Source organism: Rutidosis leptorrhynchoides, chromosome 11 (assembly GCF_046630445.1).
Source record: "Rutidosis leptorrhynchoides isolate AG116_Rl617_1_P2 chromosome 11, CSIRO_AGI_Rlap_v1, whole genome shotgun sequence".
Taxonomy (NCBI): domain Eukaryota; kingdom Viridiplantae; phylum Streptophyta; class Magnoliopsida; order Asterales; family Asteraceae; genus Rutidosis; species Rutidosis leptorrhynchoides.
In genome coordinates, this window is record NC_092343.1 from 340,023,552 (window position 1) to 340,044,648 (window position 21,097).

Below are 21,097 nucleotides of genomic sequence, written 5' to 3' on the forward strand. Positions count from 1 at the left end.
TATTGTTTAATCAATCTATTGGAAGGAATAGATCAAGTTGTTTGTAATCTGTGTTCTTATTTCTTCATAAGCGGTAAGCTCACACAATATGATCAAATTTCCTCTTGAGTTCTTTACAAGCCGTAGCGTTCAATGATAGTCCCGTAGTCCGTAGATGCTCATGTCGTCGAACTACAACTGTAAACACGGACACATACTGGTTGGACAGTTGGTACAAAGTACCAACACATGAAAACAATTGCACAGGTAAACACTGATGATACACATACAACATTTAGAACCAAACCATACACATACTGTAAGAAGAATAAAACTTGTAGATTATAGATGGTGGATTACAGGTGTAATGCTCTTAGAATTTTAAGATCACCACAATGAAATATAATAGACCAACATCAGACACGTAGAGGACCAATATATTGGTTTTTTTATTTTAAAAGAATTAAAAAAAAGGTAGTGGAATTGAGGAGGGAATAACCTCTCAAAATAAAGGTTGTTGTGATTTGTGAAAGAAGACAAACTTACGGCAGAACACAAACAGAAACGGCTGTAGAAGCAAGATGAAAAGAAAGAAAAATAAAGAACAAGATAGGCTTTGATACCATGTTAGAAGAATAAAACCCCGTTGGGTGTTATGTTCCATTGATCAACTATATATAGATTGAGTACATGAACATACAAAACCCTAATGCTAAAGTCTAACGGACCGAACCCGTCTATACAATTGGGCTGGACCATAACTATACACTTAAACATACAACATTAAACACAGTAAACACTTCACATCACATTTGCACATATACAAGTAACACATACCGAACAAAAACATATATATACATGTACATATACAAATACATACAACATTAAAACCAAATCATATATATACATTTAACATTAAACACTTGCAATTTCATCAACAACTACATTAAACACATGTACTGATATACATCAAAACCATAAAATCAAACATACATCAGACTCTTGTACATCAAAGTCAATCTCCAAAATCAAACAGAAACGAAATCAAACCAGCTAGTTGCTAACGATAAAAGAAATGGCGAAGATGAAAAACGAAATCAAAATTGAACCTCAAAATCGAAGTCGATATGGTTGTTGGATTGAAAGACCCTTGTAGCGTCGTACTTGTTCGTAGTTAAACGATAGATTTTTGTTTACAATTAGGGCTATCGCGATTTTGTTAACAAAAAAATAAAATAAAAAAAACCCTAAAAAACCGTTGACCAAGAAGTTGACTTATTTATCGGTAGAACAAGATATCACGAGATTTACGAGAAATTTTGGCGTTGACGGAGATCTCACTTAGTAATAGTAACGAGATGGCAAAATAATCTCGGGCTCCTTCCAAAACCTAGATCTCGCCGAGAATAAAAGAAATTTACAACACTGGACAATTCCTACCCTCCAAGTGTAGACAAATGGATTGTTTGATCAAGTAAGAGGTGCTAATTTTGACCAAATAAGTTTAGGGTTTGATCAAGTGAGCATATGTTTTAATTTTATCGGTTAAAAACTAAGACAAATAAATCACTTAAAAGGATATACATATATCAAATATTCTTAAAGTGTATTTTATCAACCATAACTAGTTTGAAATCTTTGTATATGACACTACAAGGTCAAGAAGTCTGATTGTCGCACTTGATAACAGTATACAAAACTTATATTCACACCAACATAAGATGATCAAGTTACATTGGCATTTAAAAATTGGTTCATCAGACTCCATGGCAAGTCAACCTGAGCGTGGTTCAGCTAGTAACATCAGTACTTGATATGTTAAAATGTTAATGTATTTCTAGATTATTCTAGAATTAATTAGTAGAAGAAAATATTTATAAAACAAAAATATCTAGATATTATTAACCAAAAATATCTAGAAATAATCACCAAATATCTAGATATTATTAACAAAAACTATCTAGATATTATTTATTAGAAATCTAGATATTTCTATTAAAATATCTAAGACTCACTCATGAGGCTTATAAATAGGCATAAGGCCTCACCATTTTGATGTAACTAAACACATAAGACATTTCAAGCAATAAACACTCAAATCTTTCTAAATCACAAATCTTCTCCACATCCCCTCTTTCAATACAAATCAACTAAACACTACAAACTTACTACATCTAAATCAAAACTAATCATCTTCTAACTAATCTAAAAACATAACAATTCTAACAAGTGGTATCAGAGCTGTTTGGGCGTCCGTTCGTGTACACCATGACTACCGTTGGTGCATACAATATTCCTGTCCCCATCTTCGATGGCGACAACTATGATTATTGGAGTATCCGAATGAAGACATATTTTCAAGCACAAAGCTTGTGGGATATTGTCGAAGTCGGGTTTACAACTCCAAAAGACGACGAAACTCTGTCCGCAGAAGATCAAGAAAAATACAACAAAAATGTAGTCAGAAATACTGCTGCTCTAGGCTACATTCAACAAGCCTTGACACCGTCTATCTTTCCAAGAATCATGGGAGCTACGACAGTTAAGGAGGCGTGGAAGATCATTCAGGAAGAATTTCAAGGAAATGTCAAGGTGAGATCCGTCAAACTTCTAACTCTCAGAAGAGATTTTGAAAATTTAAATATGAAAGAGACTGAGACCGTAAAAGATTACTATTCTAGAATTAAAGAAATAGTAAATCAAATGAGAGCCTATAGAGATAATATAACTGATAAGAGGATCGTAGAAAAAAATACTTATCAGTATGACAGAAAAATATGATCATGTCATTACTGCTATCGAAGAGTCAAAAGACATCGAGACTCTGTCGGTACCAGAATTAATTGGCTCTCTTGAAGCATACGAAGCTAGACTGAGTCGGCGCAGTGAAAACTCACTCGAAAGTGCCTTTCAATCTAAACTCAAATTAAGGTCTCAAAAATCTAATAATGGGGGGAAAAGAAATCTTGAAGAAAATTCGAGAGGAGGAGCAAAACCCAGAACCGGTTTTGATCAAAAAAGAAAAAGCTACCCTCCATGTGGTATTTACAAAAGGACAAACCACTTGGAGAAAGGTTGTTTCCACAAAGGGAAACCACGATGCAATAACTGCAAAAGATTTGGCCATCTAGAAAAAGATTGCCGTTTAAAACAAAATCATCGAGCTAACTTCACAAAAGAAAGTGAAGATATACCGGAGAACAAAAATCAGCTATTCTATGCCTGCCATGTCGTAAATAAAGAGAGGGACGATACTTGGTTGATCGACAGTGGGTACAGCAACCACATGACAGGAGATGAAAAGTTATTTGATAGTATCAACACCTCCGTAAAGTCCCAGGTCAAACTAGGGAATGGAGCGCTTGTTGACACTAAAGGCAAAGGTACGATAACTGTTCAAACTAATAACATCACTCAATCTATTAATGATGTTCTTCTAGTACCAAGCCTAGCAAGTAACTTGCTAAGTGTTGGCCAAATGATGGAGCATGGCTACTCTTTACTCTTCGAAGATAAAACATGTGTTATACGTGACAAGAAAAACAACTATAAATTAATAGCCGAGGTGCCAATGGAGAATCGCAATTTTCCGCTTCGTTGGCAGTATATCCAAGACACAGCCATGAAAGTTCAAGTTGAAGAATCATGGCTATGGCATCGAAGATTTGGCCACTTTAACTTTCACGCACTAAAAATCCTCCAACAGAAGAATATGATGAGAGACTTGCCTAACATAGAAGAGATCACCGACACGTGTGAAAGCTGTGTGATGGGCAAGCAACATCGAAAACCTTTCCCTCGTGACAAAGCTTGGAGAGCGAAAGGTATACTGGAGCTGGTGCACACTGACGTTTGTGGACCAATGAGGACCCCGTCGCTTAACCAAAACAGGTACTTTATTCTCTTTATCGATGACTATTCTAGAATGACGTGAGTGTACTTCATGCATGAAAAATCTGAAGTATTTACTATATTCAAGAAGTTCAAGAATTTCGTAGAAAAGGGTAGTGGCCATCATATAAAAACACTAAGGAGTGATAGAGGAAAGGAATATTCCTCTACACAATTCAATAAATTTTGCGAAGATGAAGAAGTTAAACGCCAACTCACTGTTGGTTATGCCCCTGAACAAAATGGCGTCTCTGAACGCAAAAATAGAACTGTAATGGAAATGGCCAAAACGATGATACATGAAAAAGGCCTTCCAAACAGTTTTTGGGCTGAAGCCGTATACACGGCCGTATATATACTAAATAGATGTCCCACGAAAGCCGTAGAAAACAAGACTCCAATTGAGGCATGGAGAGGAAGGAAACCATCAGCGACACATCTGCGAGTATTTGGAAGTATTTGCTACATCCACGTTCCTAAGGAGAAACGTCACAAGCTCCAAGAAAAATCAGAGAAAGGAATATTCTTGGGCTACAGCACACAGTCTAAAGGCTACCGAGTCTATAACCTGAAGACTAATAACATCGTGATCAGCCGAGACGTGGAGTTTGACGAAGACGCTTCTTGGAACTGAGAGAAGGACAAAGTTGAAAGACAAACATATCTGCGCAGATATCTATGAAAACTCCAGCCCAACAACCACTACAAGCTGATCATTCTGAACAACATGAAAGTACCGGTGAAACAAGCCCTGCTACACCAACTTCTCCATCAACAAGATTACCTTTGGCGCAAGACGAGTCAAGTCCAGAGTAAACACCTGGAAGAGTCAAAGCGTTAGCAGAGATATACGAGACTTGCAACTTTACAACTATAGAACCTGAAAGCTATGAAGTTGCAGCCAAAGATGAAAAATGGGTAACTGCTATGAACGAAGAAATAAGAATGATCGAGAAAAACAACACATGGGAGTTAGTTGATCCTCCATAAAATAAAGAAATCATTGGGGTAAAGTGGGTTTACAAAACAAAGCTCAATCCTGATGGTTCTATACAAAAACATAAAGCAAGGCTAGTAGCTAAAGGCTATTCACAACAGCCTGGAGTAGACTACAACGAAACTTTCGCACCCGTAGCATGACTGGATACTATAAGAGCACTTGTGGCGTTAGCAGCTCAACGAAGGTGGAAGATTCACCAACTAGATGTGAAATCAGCCTTTCTAAATGGGTTTCTAGAAGAAGAAATATACGTCGAGCATCCACAAGGGTTCATTCAAAAAGGAAAAGAAGAAAAAGTCCTAAAGCTCAAGAAAGACTTATATGGACTTAAACAAGCGCCACGTGCTTGGTATAGCCGCATTGACAGCTACTTCACAAGTTCAGGTTTCAGGAGGAGTCAAAGTGAGCCTACACTCTACATCAAAACCCAAGGTAACTCTGACACTCTCATTCTTTCCTTGTATGTCGATGATCTTATATATACGGGAAACAATGAGAGAATGATACAAGAATTTAAAGAAGACATGATGAAAACGTTCGAGATGAGTGACCTTGGTTTGATGCGTTATTTTCTTGGCATCGAAATTAGTCAAGAAAATTAAGGCATCTTCATATGTCAAAAGAAATACACAGAAAATCTCCTGAAGAAATTTAAACTATACGGTTGCAAAACCGTCGCTACACCATTAGTTGCTGATAAGGCTAAAAAGGAACATATATTTCATAGCATTATCCCCCAAGAAAGACAAGATTTTAGTTGCAATTGTTCCATTTTCAAGTGATATTCGTTTATATTAAATAAGTGCGAAGACAAAAGGCAGATTCGACAAATTGAAGACAAAAAGGTCCAAAAAGCTCAAAAGTACAAGATACAATTAAAAAGGTTCAAATTATTGATGAAGAACGTCTAAAAATGACAAGAGTACAAGTTACAAAACGCAAAGTACACGATATAAAATAGTACGCAAGGACGTTCGAAAATCCGGAACCGGGACATGAGTCAACTCTCAACGCTCGACGCAACGGTGTAAAAATTACGAGTCAACTATGCACAAGAATAAAATATAATATTTAAATAATTCATAATAAGAATAATATTAAATAATAAAAAGTTGTTAATTTAGCATAGTTCAGGGGTCGTAAATGAAAATTCAATTTCATATTTTGCCTATAAAAGGCGATGATTATCGATCAATTTAAAAGCATCCCTTTTTCTATCCTAAAAATCTATTATCAATATCAATATCTAAAAATCTCTATCATAATGTTAATGTAATAAGATATAACAATAATCTTAATTTTAATTTTAAATTATGATAATAATAAGATTTATGATAGAGATCGTTTGAGTGTGTAAGTCAAAATTCTGTCCGTGTAACGCTACGCTATTTTTAATCATTGTAAGTTATGTTCAACCTTTTTATATTAATGTCTCGTAGCTAAGTTATTATTATGCTTATTTAAAACGAAGTAATCATGATGTTGGGCTAATTACTAAAATTGGGTAATTGGGCTTTGTACCATAATTAAGGTTTGGGCAAAAGACCGACACTTGTGGAAATTGGACTATTGACTATTAATAGATGGGGGGTATTGTCTAATTGAGTGACAACTCATTGGAGTCTGTCGAACCTATCTTCAAATTAATTATCTTAATAATTAATAATGATTATGGTTGTCCTATTTAGTGACGTTCATATGGAATCTATTATAATCATTTAATTAATTATTCGGGTTGGGTAATTGATTATTCAAACTGATCAAGTGGGTAAATTAATATTCATATCTAATCAAAACAGGGGTAGATTACATACAGTGATAACTGGTGTAATTGTTGACAGAAGTGATAACTGCGTCACAGTTTAAATCCTTAATTAGTTGGAATATTTGACTTCGGGTATAAGGGTAATTTGACGAGGACACTCGCACTTTATATTTATGACCGATGGACTATTATGGATAAAAACCAGATAGGTATCAAATAAACCATGACAAAGGACAATTAACCCGAGTAACAATTAATTAAAATCAAAACGTCAAACATCATGATTACGAAAGTTTAAATAAGCATAATCCTTTTATTTCATATTCTATCGCAATTTTATTTATTGTTATTTTATTTATCGTCATTTATTTATTTTACGCACTTTAATTATTGTCATTTATCTTTACGCTTAAAAATATAAAATTGACAAACCGGTCATTAAACGGTAAAAAACCCCCCCTTTTATAATAATATTACTACTTATATATATATATATTTATATAAATATAGTTTTATAAAAATATAGTACGTAATCACTAGCTCCCTGTGGAACGAACCGGACTTACTAAAAACTATACTACTCTACGATTAGGTACACTGCCTATAGTGTTGTAGCAAGGTTTAGGTATATCCCATTCGATAAATAAATAAATAAAACTTGTGTCATATTTTGTAGTATTTCCTAGTAAAAATTATACTATTTCGTACCCTCACGCTACATCATCAAGTTTTTGGCGCCGCTGCCGGGGAGCGCTAAAACGCTATATTTTTAATTATAATAATATTGAAATAAAATATAATAATATAATAATATTGAAATAGAATATAATAATATAATAATATTGAAATAGAATATAATAATATAATAATATTTTAGAATTAAATTTGATACGTAAATTTTAAAAAGTCGTATTTATTAAATACTTCAGGGGTATATTATGTAACTTATAATTAATAATTTCTATCATGTCGCTTTCATGTGAATAGTAAATTAATTAATTTATTTTCATTTACTATTCATGAATAGTAAATGAATTAAAAAAAGTTTTGAAAAAAAATAATAATTATAAAAAAATTATTAATTTGTAAAAAAAAATCGTTTTTAAAAAAAAAAAAAAAAATATTGTGTAAAAAAAATCGTTTTTTTTAAAGAAAAAAAAAATTCGTTTTAAAAAAAAAATTGTAAAAAAAAAATCGTTTTTTTTAAAAAAAATTTTTAAAAAAAAAAGTTTTAAAAAAAAATTTATATAAAAAAAAAAAATTTTAAAATCCTTAAAAAACGAAATATAAAAAAAATTAAAAAAAAAAGTTTTTTTTTATTACCTTTAGATTTTTAGACTCTAGTTACAATTTTTAGTATTAAGTTTAGTTTTGCCATAGTTATTTTTATTTCTAGAATTTTTAGGTTTGCCGTAAAATCCCTTAAGTGCTTATTCCTTAGACTAAGATTTATGTGCTTTAGAATTTTGCGACGCCGTTTTTCGCGCTACTTTCTTATTTTTATTTTTCGACGCCTATTTTTCGACCTTTTATTTTTCGACCTTTTTCGACGCGCAATCTTTTTCTTTCTTATTTCTCGCTATTCTAGTTTTAGGATAAGATTTTTATTCTACTTCTTATCTAAATTTCTTAAAATTACGAAAATTTATTTTAAGTGGTTAAATTGATAGACATCAAAATTTTCTGGTTCGTAGTAATAGTTAGATTTGTACGTGGACCGGGTTATTGGAGCCAAACAGTCCTCAATTATATTGAGACCAAACGAATCCTGCCCCTCTGCTGCATCTTTTGGCTATTCGAAACGTGGGCAAAATCAGAAAAGTCTATTAATTTGACAACTTATATAAGTTTTTCTTATTTTTATAACTAATAGGATATTCTGTGAATGCACCGAGCAAAACGTTCACCACCTTTCATACGTTCACCACCTGTAACTCGATCAAGACATCTAGCAAATATTGTCGCCGTTGATTTTTCTTTAGAATCGTCATCTAGTCGAACAAGAACTCCAACTCAAATTTCCGATAATCCATCTTTTGAACCCGACTTCACAATTAAGAACCCGGAGCATATTCAAGGACAATTCCAAGATCTTGAACCACTAATTATTCCTCCTGAGCCACAAACCATTAAATCAGAATCCTCTAGTGATTCGTATTCAACAAATTCAATTATGGAAGTAACGGAACCTCTAAGTATGGAAGATCGAATGAGAGCCACACGCACGGGCCAAGGTCACGCCATTATTAAGCCAGAAGTTAATGCGCCAGATTATGAAATCAAAGGACAAATTCTACACATGGTAACTAACCAATGCCAATTCAGTGGTGCACCGAATGAAGATCCTAACGAACACCTTCGTACGTTTAAAAGAATTTGTACACTATTCAAAATCCGAGAAGTGGAAGATGAGCAGATCTATCTCATGTTGTTTCCCTGGACTTTAAAGGGAGAAGCCAAAGATTGGTTAGAATCGTTACCTGAAGGGGCGATTGACACATGGGATGTTTTAGTTGAAAAATTTCTTAAACAATTCTTTCCGGCATCTAAAGTCGTGAGACTTCAAGGAGAAATTGTTACGTTCGCGCAAAAGCCAAATGAAACATTATATGAGGCGTGGACAAGATTCGGAAGGATGTTGAGAGGATGTCCTCAACACGGTTTAGACACTTACCAAATAGTACAAATATTCTACCAAGGTGTCAACGTTGCTACACGAAAAGACATCGACATAACAGCTGGTGGTTCCATTATGAAGAAAACCGCAACTGAAGCTTACAAAATTATTGATAACACAGCCTCCCACTCGCATGAGTGGCACCAAGAAAAAGATATTTTTCGTTCATCTAAAGTGGCTAGAGCCGATTCTAGCCATGACTTTGATTCCGTTTTAGCAAAAATAGATGCTTTCGAAAGACGAATGGAAAAGATGAATAAAGATATTCACGCAATACGAATCAGTTGTGAGCTATGCGGTGGACCACACTTATTGAAAGATTGTCACATTGAACCAACATTGGAACAACGAGAGAATGTTTCCTATATGAACCAAAGGCCTGGAAATAATTATCAACCGCCAAAGCTAAACTTCAATCGAAATCAAAACATTCTTTACAATCCAAAAGGACCCGAAAATAACTGGTATAACCAACAAGGTCCGAATAACCAACCAACTCAAAACAACACTTTCAATCAACAAAGACTTGGCTTATATAAACCACAACAACAAACCGAAGAGAAAAAGTCAAATATGGAAGACATGGTATTCAAGCTAGTTGAATCTCAAACACAATTTATTGAAACTCAAACCCAAACGAACGAGAGATTTGATCAGTCATTAAGAACTCAACAAGCTTCCATTTTGAATCTAGAAAAACACGTAGGTACTCTTGCTAGCATGATGAGTGAGAGGGAACAAGGAAAGCTACCGAGTAATACTGAAGTAAATCCTCGGAATGAGAATGTTAATATGGTTTCAATGAATTCTGAAAAACCAGCACCAGAAGATGGGAAGGTTTTAGATGAGAGTAACAATGAAGAAGTTACACCACCACCACCCGAGTATGTAAAGCCAGTGGTGGCACCATACAAACCACCCATCCCGTTTCCAAGAAAAGGAGTTGAGTATGAGCAAGTGATAGGTAATAAAGATTGTGATACCTCTGGAAAGAAGAAGAAGAAAAAGAATAAGAAAGTGCAAGAAACAAAAGTCGTAAATATAAACCCGGTGAAGACAGTTCCACCAAAACTCCACCTAGGGTAGGTGATCCGGGTGAATATATTGTTCCTTGTCTACTTAGTGATTGTGTCATGTATGATGCACTATCAGATTTAGGTGCACGTGTAAGTGTTATGCCTCTTTCCTTATATAAGAGATTAGGTGTAGGTAAGTTAAGTCCAACGGATATGAGTGTTCGACTCTTTGATCAAACCATTAAGCACCCAGTTGGAATTGCTGACAACCTACCCGTTCAAGTAGGCAATTTAACCTTTCTAGTCGAATTTGTTGTCATTGACATAGAAGAGGACCCAAACATTCCTCTAATTTTAGGTCGGCCATTCTTAGCGTCCACCAAGGCGTTATTTGATGTAGGAAATGGAAGAATGACACTTAAAAGTGGTGACAAATCGATCACCTTTATGATTCGAAAGTCTAAATCTCCACCAGCCAAAACCGTTGAACCAGTAAAAACAATTGGTAAGAACCATGTGCTTTTACCAACTCCAACGGTAATACTTAGCAATAATGAAACGCCTAAGTGTGGGGAAAATGAAGTAACACCTAATGATGACATGATAACAAAGAACCCCGTTGTTGATACGAAATTAAATGATCCCGTTATTAATAGTTCAATGAAGAAACTTATTAAACGGATTCGCGATGCTAGAACCAAGGGGAACTTTAAGTTATGTAACCGGTTAGTATCCAATCTATCACCTAAAGAAAAGGAGAAACTAGTTGAAATTGTGGATATTACACAGGAATCCGACCAATGGCTTAAAGAAAAAGTCACGGATATGCAAGTTGATTATGGACCAAGAGAAATTAACGATGAAGTTAATCACAATTTTGACACCACGGCTACCTAAGTGTGGGGAGATTCAAATGTTCTAAAAAGAAAATGCTATCTAGAGTTAGTTGTTCTGTTCTCGTGTAGTTCCGAGAATGGAACCCGATTGGTCTTTTCCGCTAGCAGACACTAAAGAACTAGTTTTCTCCCTCCATTCTGAATTTTTGTTTTGTAGGTTTTTTTATGAAATTAATATGCATTTTAATTTAAGTTTTTAAAAACAAAATTTACTTTAATTCATTAAGTTTAAAAAATGATTTCTAAAATTCGTCGTGAGTTAAAGACTAGGTCGTTGAGCCGAAATTGCTTTACCCGAGGGCGGGGCGACAAATTTTGTTATCATTTAATTTTATTGATCTAAAGTATGCAAAAAAAAAAAAATTATTATATTAATTTTTGAACGTAGGGGTTATATACTAAACTTCAAAAATATGTATATATGTTTGTATTTTATGTTATGTACACAACAGGGTAAAACAGCGCACTTTCAAAGACTGTCATTAAGTTCAACAAAAAGCTACTAATTTTGATGACAAGGCGCAAAATATCAAATGTGATGTAAAATAATATGCTTACAAACTGGGTATTTTTAATCACTTTTCTACACTAATCACCCTCATGAATTTATAATTATAGTCTGATTTCATGTAAATGAGAGCATTGCATGATCTCAAGTGTGGGGAAGGGTTATAAATTCTCTCGGGTTTACACTTAGTTTATTTGCCAAATTTTGTGAAAATTTGAAAAATTTTCAATTAAATGAACTCAAAATCATGTTTATACATATTTATGAACGATGAAAACTAGGTGATAATACCGAAATTATCGTTACCTCGAAAAGGACATAAATTGAGAAACACCCTAAAACGCTTGAATTCATTTAAAATGAAATAGAAGAAAATAAAAAGGCAAAGAAAGAAACTAAGTGTGGGAAGAATGTACCAAGTTATTCAATTTAAAACATATATCACATATTTTTGTACAAGATTATTGCAGGTACTTTTGCTTTGGACGATACTAATCAGTTTTACCCGGTTTACTGTAATACATTTGAAAGAAAGATGGATCTACACGATGAATCAATTCCATCATTAAAAGGAAGTAAAGTCTTCCGAAAAAGACACGCGCTTCTTGATTTAGGTCATGAAGTTGTCGTCCAGACCAGCTGTAGGTTGACGAAAAATTTACAAAAGTCATCACTAAAATCAGCAGGAAATCCACGGACCTCAGCATCAAACAGGGTCGCCAAGTGGTCAGATTTATCCTAACCATGAGAAGGATTTATCTCGTACAATGGGGAGGCACCGTGCAAATTAGCTTGATAAGACTAATGAATCAGATCCCCAGAAAAGGATAATCTCCTTAAAGATTAAAAATCAGCTTTTAAGACTGATAATACTCAATCCTAGAGATTGACCTTAAAGATTGAGAATTCAAACTCATGGAATTCGATGATATCTAAACTCGAGCATGAACGAGAAAATATTTTGATCAAAAATACAAACCGATTTGTTTTCTGAAAAACCATTTTCAATGCGTTCATTACCATTGAACGTAAAATCCTAAGAAATTCACCTGGAATTCATTAGGTCACCTGAACCAAATCGGGTGTCAACCGTAAGAACGGTGGTTGCATAGCATGGTCGGAGACAGGACCTTGTGCCAGACCGAAAAATTATAGGATGATCTTTACTATCGCTCCTACCAAGGATAGTTCTAGCATCCGACACGTTAATAAGACCATAATCATCTGCATGTCACGGGACATTGCCTTAACAGTTTCTTGTTCATCGCTTTCCTTTACAACCGGACGGTAGTTTACCGAAAGGTAATATACGGAACAAGTAAACTGGATGTGTGCTTTCCGATACCGGGATAGCAGTGGATTACACGAACCTAAAAGTTTTAGCCAAAATATTGATCCACAAATATATTTTGCAACACTGATGATGGATCAAATCAGAAAACTTATCTAGGGTAAAAGCTAGAATGAATTTTCAAAAGATCAAATGTTTTCATAAAGATCCAATTTCCTTAATGGATCTAAATTTTTATAGTCATGTGGGACTGTAAACCATATCGTTACTACCATTGTTTATACCGACATATCAAAATCACTGATGTACAAAGTGTGAAGAATAAAGAAGTGATTCTAGTATTTCAAGACTATATTGCTTGAGGACAAGCAACGCTCAAGTGTGGGGATATTGATAAGGCTAAAAAGGAACATATATTTCATAGCATTATCCCCCAAGAAAGACAAGATTTTAGTTGCAATTGTTTCATTTTCAAGTGATATTCGTTTATATTAAATAAGTGCGAAGACAAAAGGCAGATTCGACAAATTGAAGACAAAAAGGTCCAAAAAGCTCAAAAGTACAAGATACAATTAAAAAGGTTCAAATTATTGATGAAGAACGTCTAAAAATGACAAGAGTACAAGTTACAAAACGCAAAGTACACGATATAAAATAGTACGCAAGGACGTTCTAAAATCCGGAACCGGGACATGAGTCAACTCTCAACGCTCGACGCAACGGTGTAAAAATTACGAGTCAACTATGCACAAGAATAAAATATAATATTTAAATAATTCATAATAAGAATAATATTAAATAATAAAAAGTTGTTAATTTAGCATAGTTCAGGGGTCGTAAATGAAAATTCAATTTCATATTTTGCCTATAAAAGGCGATGATTATCGATCAATTTAAAAGCATCCTTTTTTCTATCCTAAAAATCTATTATCAATATCAATATCTAAAAATCTCTATCATAATGTTAATGTAATAAGATATAACAATAATCTTAATTTTAATTTTAAATTATGATAATAATAAGATTTATGATAGAGATCGTTTGAGTGTGTAAGTCGAAATTCTGTCCGTGTAACGCTACGCTATTTTTAATCATTGTAAGTTATGTTCAACCTTTTTATATTAATGTCTCGTAGCTAAGTTATTATTATGCTTATTTAAAACGAAGTAATCATGATGTTGGGCTAATTACTAAAATTGGGTAATTGGGCTTTGTACCATAATTAAGGTTTGGGCAAAAGACCGACACTTGTGGAAATTGGACTATTGACTATTAATAGATGGGGGGTATTGTCTAATTGAGTGACAACTCATTGGAGTCTGTCGAACCAATCTTCAAATTAATTATCTTAATAATTAATAATGATTATGGTTGTCCTATTTAGTGACGTTCATATGGAATCTATTATAATCATTTAATTAATTATTCGAGTTGGGTAATTGATTATTCAAACTGATCAAGTGGGTAAATTAATATTCATATCTAATCAAAACAGGGGTAGATTACATACAGTGATAACTGGTGTAATTGTTGACAGAAGTGATAACTGCGTCACAGTGATAACTGGTGTAATTAATTATCTTAATAATTAATAATGATTATGGTTGTCCTATTTAGTGACGTTCATATGGAATCTATTATAATCATTTAATTAATTATTCGGGTTGGGTAATTGATTATTCAAACTGATCAAGTGGGTAAATTAATATTCATATCTAATCAAAACAGGGGTAGATTACATACAGTGATAACTGGTGTAATTGTTGACAGAAGTGATAACTGCGTCACAGTTTAAATCCTTAATTAGTTGGAATATTTGACTTCGGGTATAAGGGTAATTTGACGAGGACACTCGCACTTTATATTTATGACCGATGGACTATTATGGATAAAAACCAGATAGGTATCAAATAAACCATGACAAAGGACAATTAACCCGAGTAACAATTAATTAAAATCAAAACGTCAAACATCATGATTACGAAAGTTTAAATAAGCATAATCCTTTTATTTCATATTCTATCGCAATTTTATTTATTGTTATTTTATTTATCGTCATTTATTTATTTTACGCACTTTAATTATTGTCATTTATCTTTACGCTTAAAAATATAAAATCGACAAACCGGTCATTAAACGGTAAAAACCCCCCTTTTATAATAATATTACTACTTATATATATATATTTATATAAATATAGTTTTATAAAAATATAGTACGTAATCACTAGCTCCCTGTGGAACGAACCGGACTTACTAAAAACTATACTACTCTACGATTAGGTACACTGTCTATAGTGTTGTAGCAAGGTTTAGGTATATCCCACTCGATAAATAAATAAATAAAACTTGTGTCATATTTTGTAGTATTTCTTAGTAAAAATTATACTATTTCGTACCCTCACGCTACATCATCAGTTGCCAATGAGAAGATGAGACAAGAAGATGGATCGGAGAAAGCAGACGCTTCAAGATTCAGAAGTCTCATTGGAAGCCTACTTTATCTAACAACAACAAGACCTGACATAATGTACGCAACGAGTCTACTATCCAGGTACATGAAAAACCCTACTCAAACACATTACGGAGCTTGTAAAAGAATATTAAGATACTTGCAAGGTACAATGGACTATGGAATATGGTACAAGCCGACTACAGACTCGAAACTTCATGGATACACAGACAGTGACTGGGCCGGATCTGTAGATGACATGAGAAGTACTTCAGGATACACACTCACACTTGGATCTGGTGTCTTCTCATGGGCATCAAAGAAACAAGAAACGGTGGCACAATCATCAGCAGAAGCCGAGTACGTCGCAGCTGCAACGAAATTCCAACCCGAACTAGAACACCGACACGGAGAATGGAGCGAACGGGACCAACACAGAAAGCTACATACCAGAAACCCCCTTAAAACGACCCACTAACGCCAACGTTCGAAATTCCGGCAGGAACTCCGGCCACCGCAGACATTCGCCGGCGGAGAAACCAACGTCAGATAACTAGAGAAAGTAAGGCGCCATTTTCTAAAGGAAGCAAAAGCCGACGACAGAGAGAAGCACGCCGGCGAAACAGAAACAGACAAGAAAACCAGCAACAAAATCCGGCGAAAAAAATGCCGGAGAAAAAAGCTTCGACGCTCTCAGATCTGGCGGCCAAAAGGGAGCAAAAGTGGCGAGAGCCAACAAAAACGCTCCCTACACCTCGTTGAACTCAGATCTCAAAGGAGATCGTCGCCTGAGATCTCGGAGGTGCATGATGATGGAGCAATCGCCGGAAAAAACATAACCAACTCCGACAACACAACCAAACACCAAAAAGAAAAGCAACAAGAAACCATAAATACTGACGAACCGGAGACACAGAGTACGCTTTGACCTGCACTCGCCGCCTGTACCGCCGGAGCCGCCGAAAGAGATGGTTGCCGACGTCAAGTTGCCGGAAGGTGAAGGAGAGCACCGAATCTGAGAGAAGAGAAGAAGAAGCTAAAAAAGACCCATCGGACCTCCGGCGAGATGCCGGAGGTCAGATCCCGAACACAAAAAGGCTACAAAACCGACGAGCATAAGCACAGTAGAAGAACGAGTGAAGCCGGAAAAAGAAACGCGTCGCCGAAGAGAAGAATAAAAGTTTTCCGGTGGAAGGTTGAAAATCTAGAGAGAGGGGAGAGAAAATTCGTATAAAGAGAGAAAAGTTTTTTTCACCTCTTTATCATGTAATGTTATATATAGCAAAATTAATTGCAGCAAAAAATTCTAAAAAAAAGCATTAAAAATAAATACAAATGCAAATTAAAAAATTAACTTATTTACATTTTACTGTTATTCATATTAACTCTTGTAATTGAATGATGTTGAATAGTACGCCGTTGAAGCATTGCTTAATGGATCTTGATATACCTCATCTTTACTCAAATAAATTTAGTGAAAAAGATTAGATCTATAACATAATGTAACGTTTGAAAAGCCTTTTCTCGTTCATCACTCCATCGAAAGACTACGTCTATTCGAGTCAACTTAGTCAACGGACCCGCAATTTTTGAGAAATCTTTGATAAACCTGCGATAATAACCGGTCAATCCCAGAAAACTCTTAATCTCAATCTGAGTCCTCGGAGAATTTCAATTCATTACCGATTCTATTTTAGATGGATCCACATTGATACCATCGGCATAGATAACATGACCTAAAAATTGAACTTCTCTTAACCAAAACTCACTTAGAAAATTTAGCAAACAGCTGTTCACGTTTCAACAGATTCATAACTTGTCTCAGATGTTCAACATGTTCAGCCTCTGTCTTAGAATACACCAGTATGTCGTCTCTAAACAAAATCACAAAGTCGTCTAAAAACGAACGGTATTCATCAAATTCATGCATGAAGGTTGTCGGTGCATTGGTTAACCCAAACAGTATAACCAAAAACTCATAATGACTATACCTTGTTCTGAATGCTGTCTTATGGCCAATCAGAGAAAAGAAAAAAAAAGGTAAATGATGATAATTTCAGTTTTTTGCCCCACCAAATCAAAAGTAGAAAATGTAGAGACAAAGTTATTTTGAACTTTATGGAACCTATTTATATATAAGAGACCACAGTTTTAAATGAGTTATTTTGGCCCCTTCATTATTAATGTTCAAGCTCCGTCACTGACTACAGGTTGAAAATTAAGCAAATTGGCCAACACCATTTGAGTTACTATGTTAGGAAGTTATGTTAGGAAGTTTTGTTGACCATAAATTATTGATATTCTGATGATAAATATTATACGGTGTAATTTAATTGTAAAATTTTAGTTTTAGGCTTAATTATCTTTCAATGGCCTATTTTTGGATCAATTATTGATGTAGTTTATTTCTTTGCATGCAGTGTGATTTGTGTGAATGTGTGATCAACAACACTATTTATAAAGCGAATTGACTTAATGCGATAAAATTAAAAGATTCAGGCAATCATTCATGCAGGTACGTCTTTTTGTTAAGACAAAAGTAACCTTATTCTTTGTATTGAAATACTATAACAAAACATGTATTACCAACAGTGGTGTAATTATAAGATTTGAAATCGATCTATAATAACTAGAACCAACTTCATCATACAATGTAAAACATCATGGAATGTAACACAAAGTCACAAACTAAAAAAAAATAAAAATTGAGGTTCGCCGCGGCATCGTGTGACTGACTATGTGCTTGTTCTTATTAATTGTTATGTGGTAAATGTGTAAATATATGAATCACGCACAATACCTAAGTACCGAATCATGCACTTGTATTAGATTGATATATTCCATATCAATTATTTCTATAGAAAGATCACTTCACGATTTTACTATGATTTCTCCTAATGTTTTTTACTATGTCATGTGCATTTTCTAAATAACTGGATTATTTAATAAGAGTATATTCTCATTAAAAAAAAAATAGTTGTTGATTGCTTATAAAACATATTTTAGATTAGCACCTTACTTAAACGTCAAAATCGTCTATTCAATTAGATACGAAGTATTATATTTACATTTATTTATACAATGGTGCGGATACATAATCGTACCACTCTGAGCAATTACATACGGAGTATTATATTTATATTTATATACACAACTGAAAATTCACGCGGGCATAAACCCGCTTTTCCAACATCAGTTTTATCCAATGCGGTAAACAGGCTTTCCAAATGCCGGTGGGCATAAACCGGCTTTTTCAACACCAGTTTTATCCAACGTGGTAAACCGGTTTTCAAAACTTATAAATATATACCCCCTCCACCCATTACAATTGTATGAGAGGTGATACTCAACACTCATTCTTGATCCATACACACTTAAGTTACTAATATACCCTTATTTACAATGATGAGAGTTCAACTCTCTAGACAAATTTAAGGATATAAATGTAAGTTTCATGGTAAAAATTGTGTATGGATCAAAATTGGGTGTGTAAGTATCACCTCCCCAAGTGTATACTTATTTTTTCCACACACTTTCATAAAATTCCACTAACTTCTCCACTAATCAGAAACTTTCTTTCTCCACAATAACCTCTTTTGATTGGTCAAAAATCAAAGTGGACACTTCAAATGTAACGTTTTCAAAATAGTAACATTGACATTTTAAATGGGACAGAGGTAGTACTTATTTGCCAAAAAATTCATATAATCTAACATCGGGCTTCTCGTTTGGGTATAAAGTTTGTGTTTTTGTTAGAGAAAATAAAAAACATGAACGATGCACGTAATTAATTTTGAATCAGATTAATGTTCTCCAATCCAATTGCATTCATATTAGTTTGGGGCTTTGGGCCGTAGGCTTTTATAGTTACTCGTTAGGGTAATTTGAATAAGTAATTTGTATATAAGTATATATTGTCACACGTAATAACCTAGCTACTGTTACGTTCAATTTCTCCCTCCAGAACGACTGCCGTACATACGTCGCCTGACTAAATCAAACCAATGGAACTATCTTTGACTACTGTCACCTTCCGCCCCCACTCTCTCTACCCCGCCCACCATTCCAGCTTCTGTTCAAGATCCTTACTTTCCACAAAACGACATCGTTTTCGTTTTCATCTTCATCTTTAAAACTAATTAAATCATCTTTCCGTAGTTGTAATAACGAAAACCCTAACCCTAGTTCTTACTTCCATATAACAAAAACTGTTAAAAGAGCTTCCCCACTATCCTTCTTCAAAAGCACTTTCATCACCGGCGTTACCGTTGCCCCCGTTTTACTCTCACGTTTTACGCTCAAACCGTCAATTGCCGTCCCAGTTTCATCGTCTACACCTGTGGCTGCTGTTGAATCCATCAGTGATTCTAACTCCGAACACCATAATGTTATTAGGGCATTGAAAACCCTAGTGGATCTAAAAATTAAAAACGGTGAGGCTAATGAAGCAATTGGAGTACTTAATCAGATGATTAATATCGAACCGGAAAATAGCGACTGGCAGTTGTTGAAATCTCAGTTACATGGTTACGTTGGTGATATCGACTCTGCCAAACAAGGGTTTGAGGAAATTCTTACAAAGGATCCACTACGACCGGAAGCTTATCGTGGTTTAATGTGGTTGGCACTATCCGAGTCGGTTGAAGAATTAAAAAATCTCGAGAAACGGGTAATGGAAAGGATGGAATTGTGCATAAAAGAGAAAAAGAAAGATGGTGTTAGGGATTTTAAGATTTTGTTGGCCCAGTTTCGTGAAAATGAAGGGAAATATAATGATGCTTTGAAGATATATCAGGAGTTGAGTAAAGAAGAACCGCGAGATTTTAAGCTGTATTTTTATCAAGGTTATGTATATAAAGTGTTGTGAAAGAATGATGATGCTGAAAAGAATTTTAAAAAGTTTTGGAAGCTTGTTCCAAAAGGACATCGTTTAGCTACAAATTTTGATAGTTTTATGTAGACAGCCAAATGTTTTGCACAAAAGTTGGAGGATGAACGTACGTACTTGAAGAGTCAACGAGTATAACGAGGATTCCGTATTGCGTACACTACAAGAAATTGCAATTTTAGGGACGGCATTTTCCTTCCTTTCGGCACGAAATATCATCCCGGCTAACCTTTCGGCTCTTATATGGATTATGGTAATAGTAATAATTTACTTGTTAGTAGGGTTAATGCTATTTGGCTTGTTTATCACTGTTCATAGCCTATGGTCTGGTCTGATCTAAAACCAATTCCACACTTTTTTTTTTTTCTTTCTGAACTTCAATCTTTCACACTCGTTCTTTGTAATTACTACATGCAGAAATCCCATTCAGAAACTATATCCAACGATAGTCATAAACTTAAGTGCAACACTTAATGTTATTGCTTAATTTTCCAACACACAAGCAAGGTCCAACAAAAACTGCTTTTTTTCTTTCTTATATAAAAAGTAAGCATGTCTATACCTAGTCTATTTAATCAAATCAAAAAATAGATATAAATCACAAACAAACTGTAATTTGCAAATGAGTGAAAAAAAGACCAATAGGCTTCAACCAACCAGAAACTCAAATATCTCAATCCCCATTTTCAAGCATAACAACGGTAGGCACTATTTTATTTTATAGTTTACTTAAA

At 34.4% G+C, this 21,097-nt stretch overlaps 1 pseudogene; it reads left to right on the forward strand.

Moving 5' to 3' along the window:
* Window positions 1–15,647: 15,647 nt before the first annotated feature.
* LOC139875812 (uncharacterized) lies at window positions 15,648–20,501 on the forward strand (annotated as a pseudogene).
* Window positions 20,502–21,097: the final 596 nt, after the last annotated feature.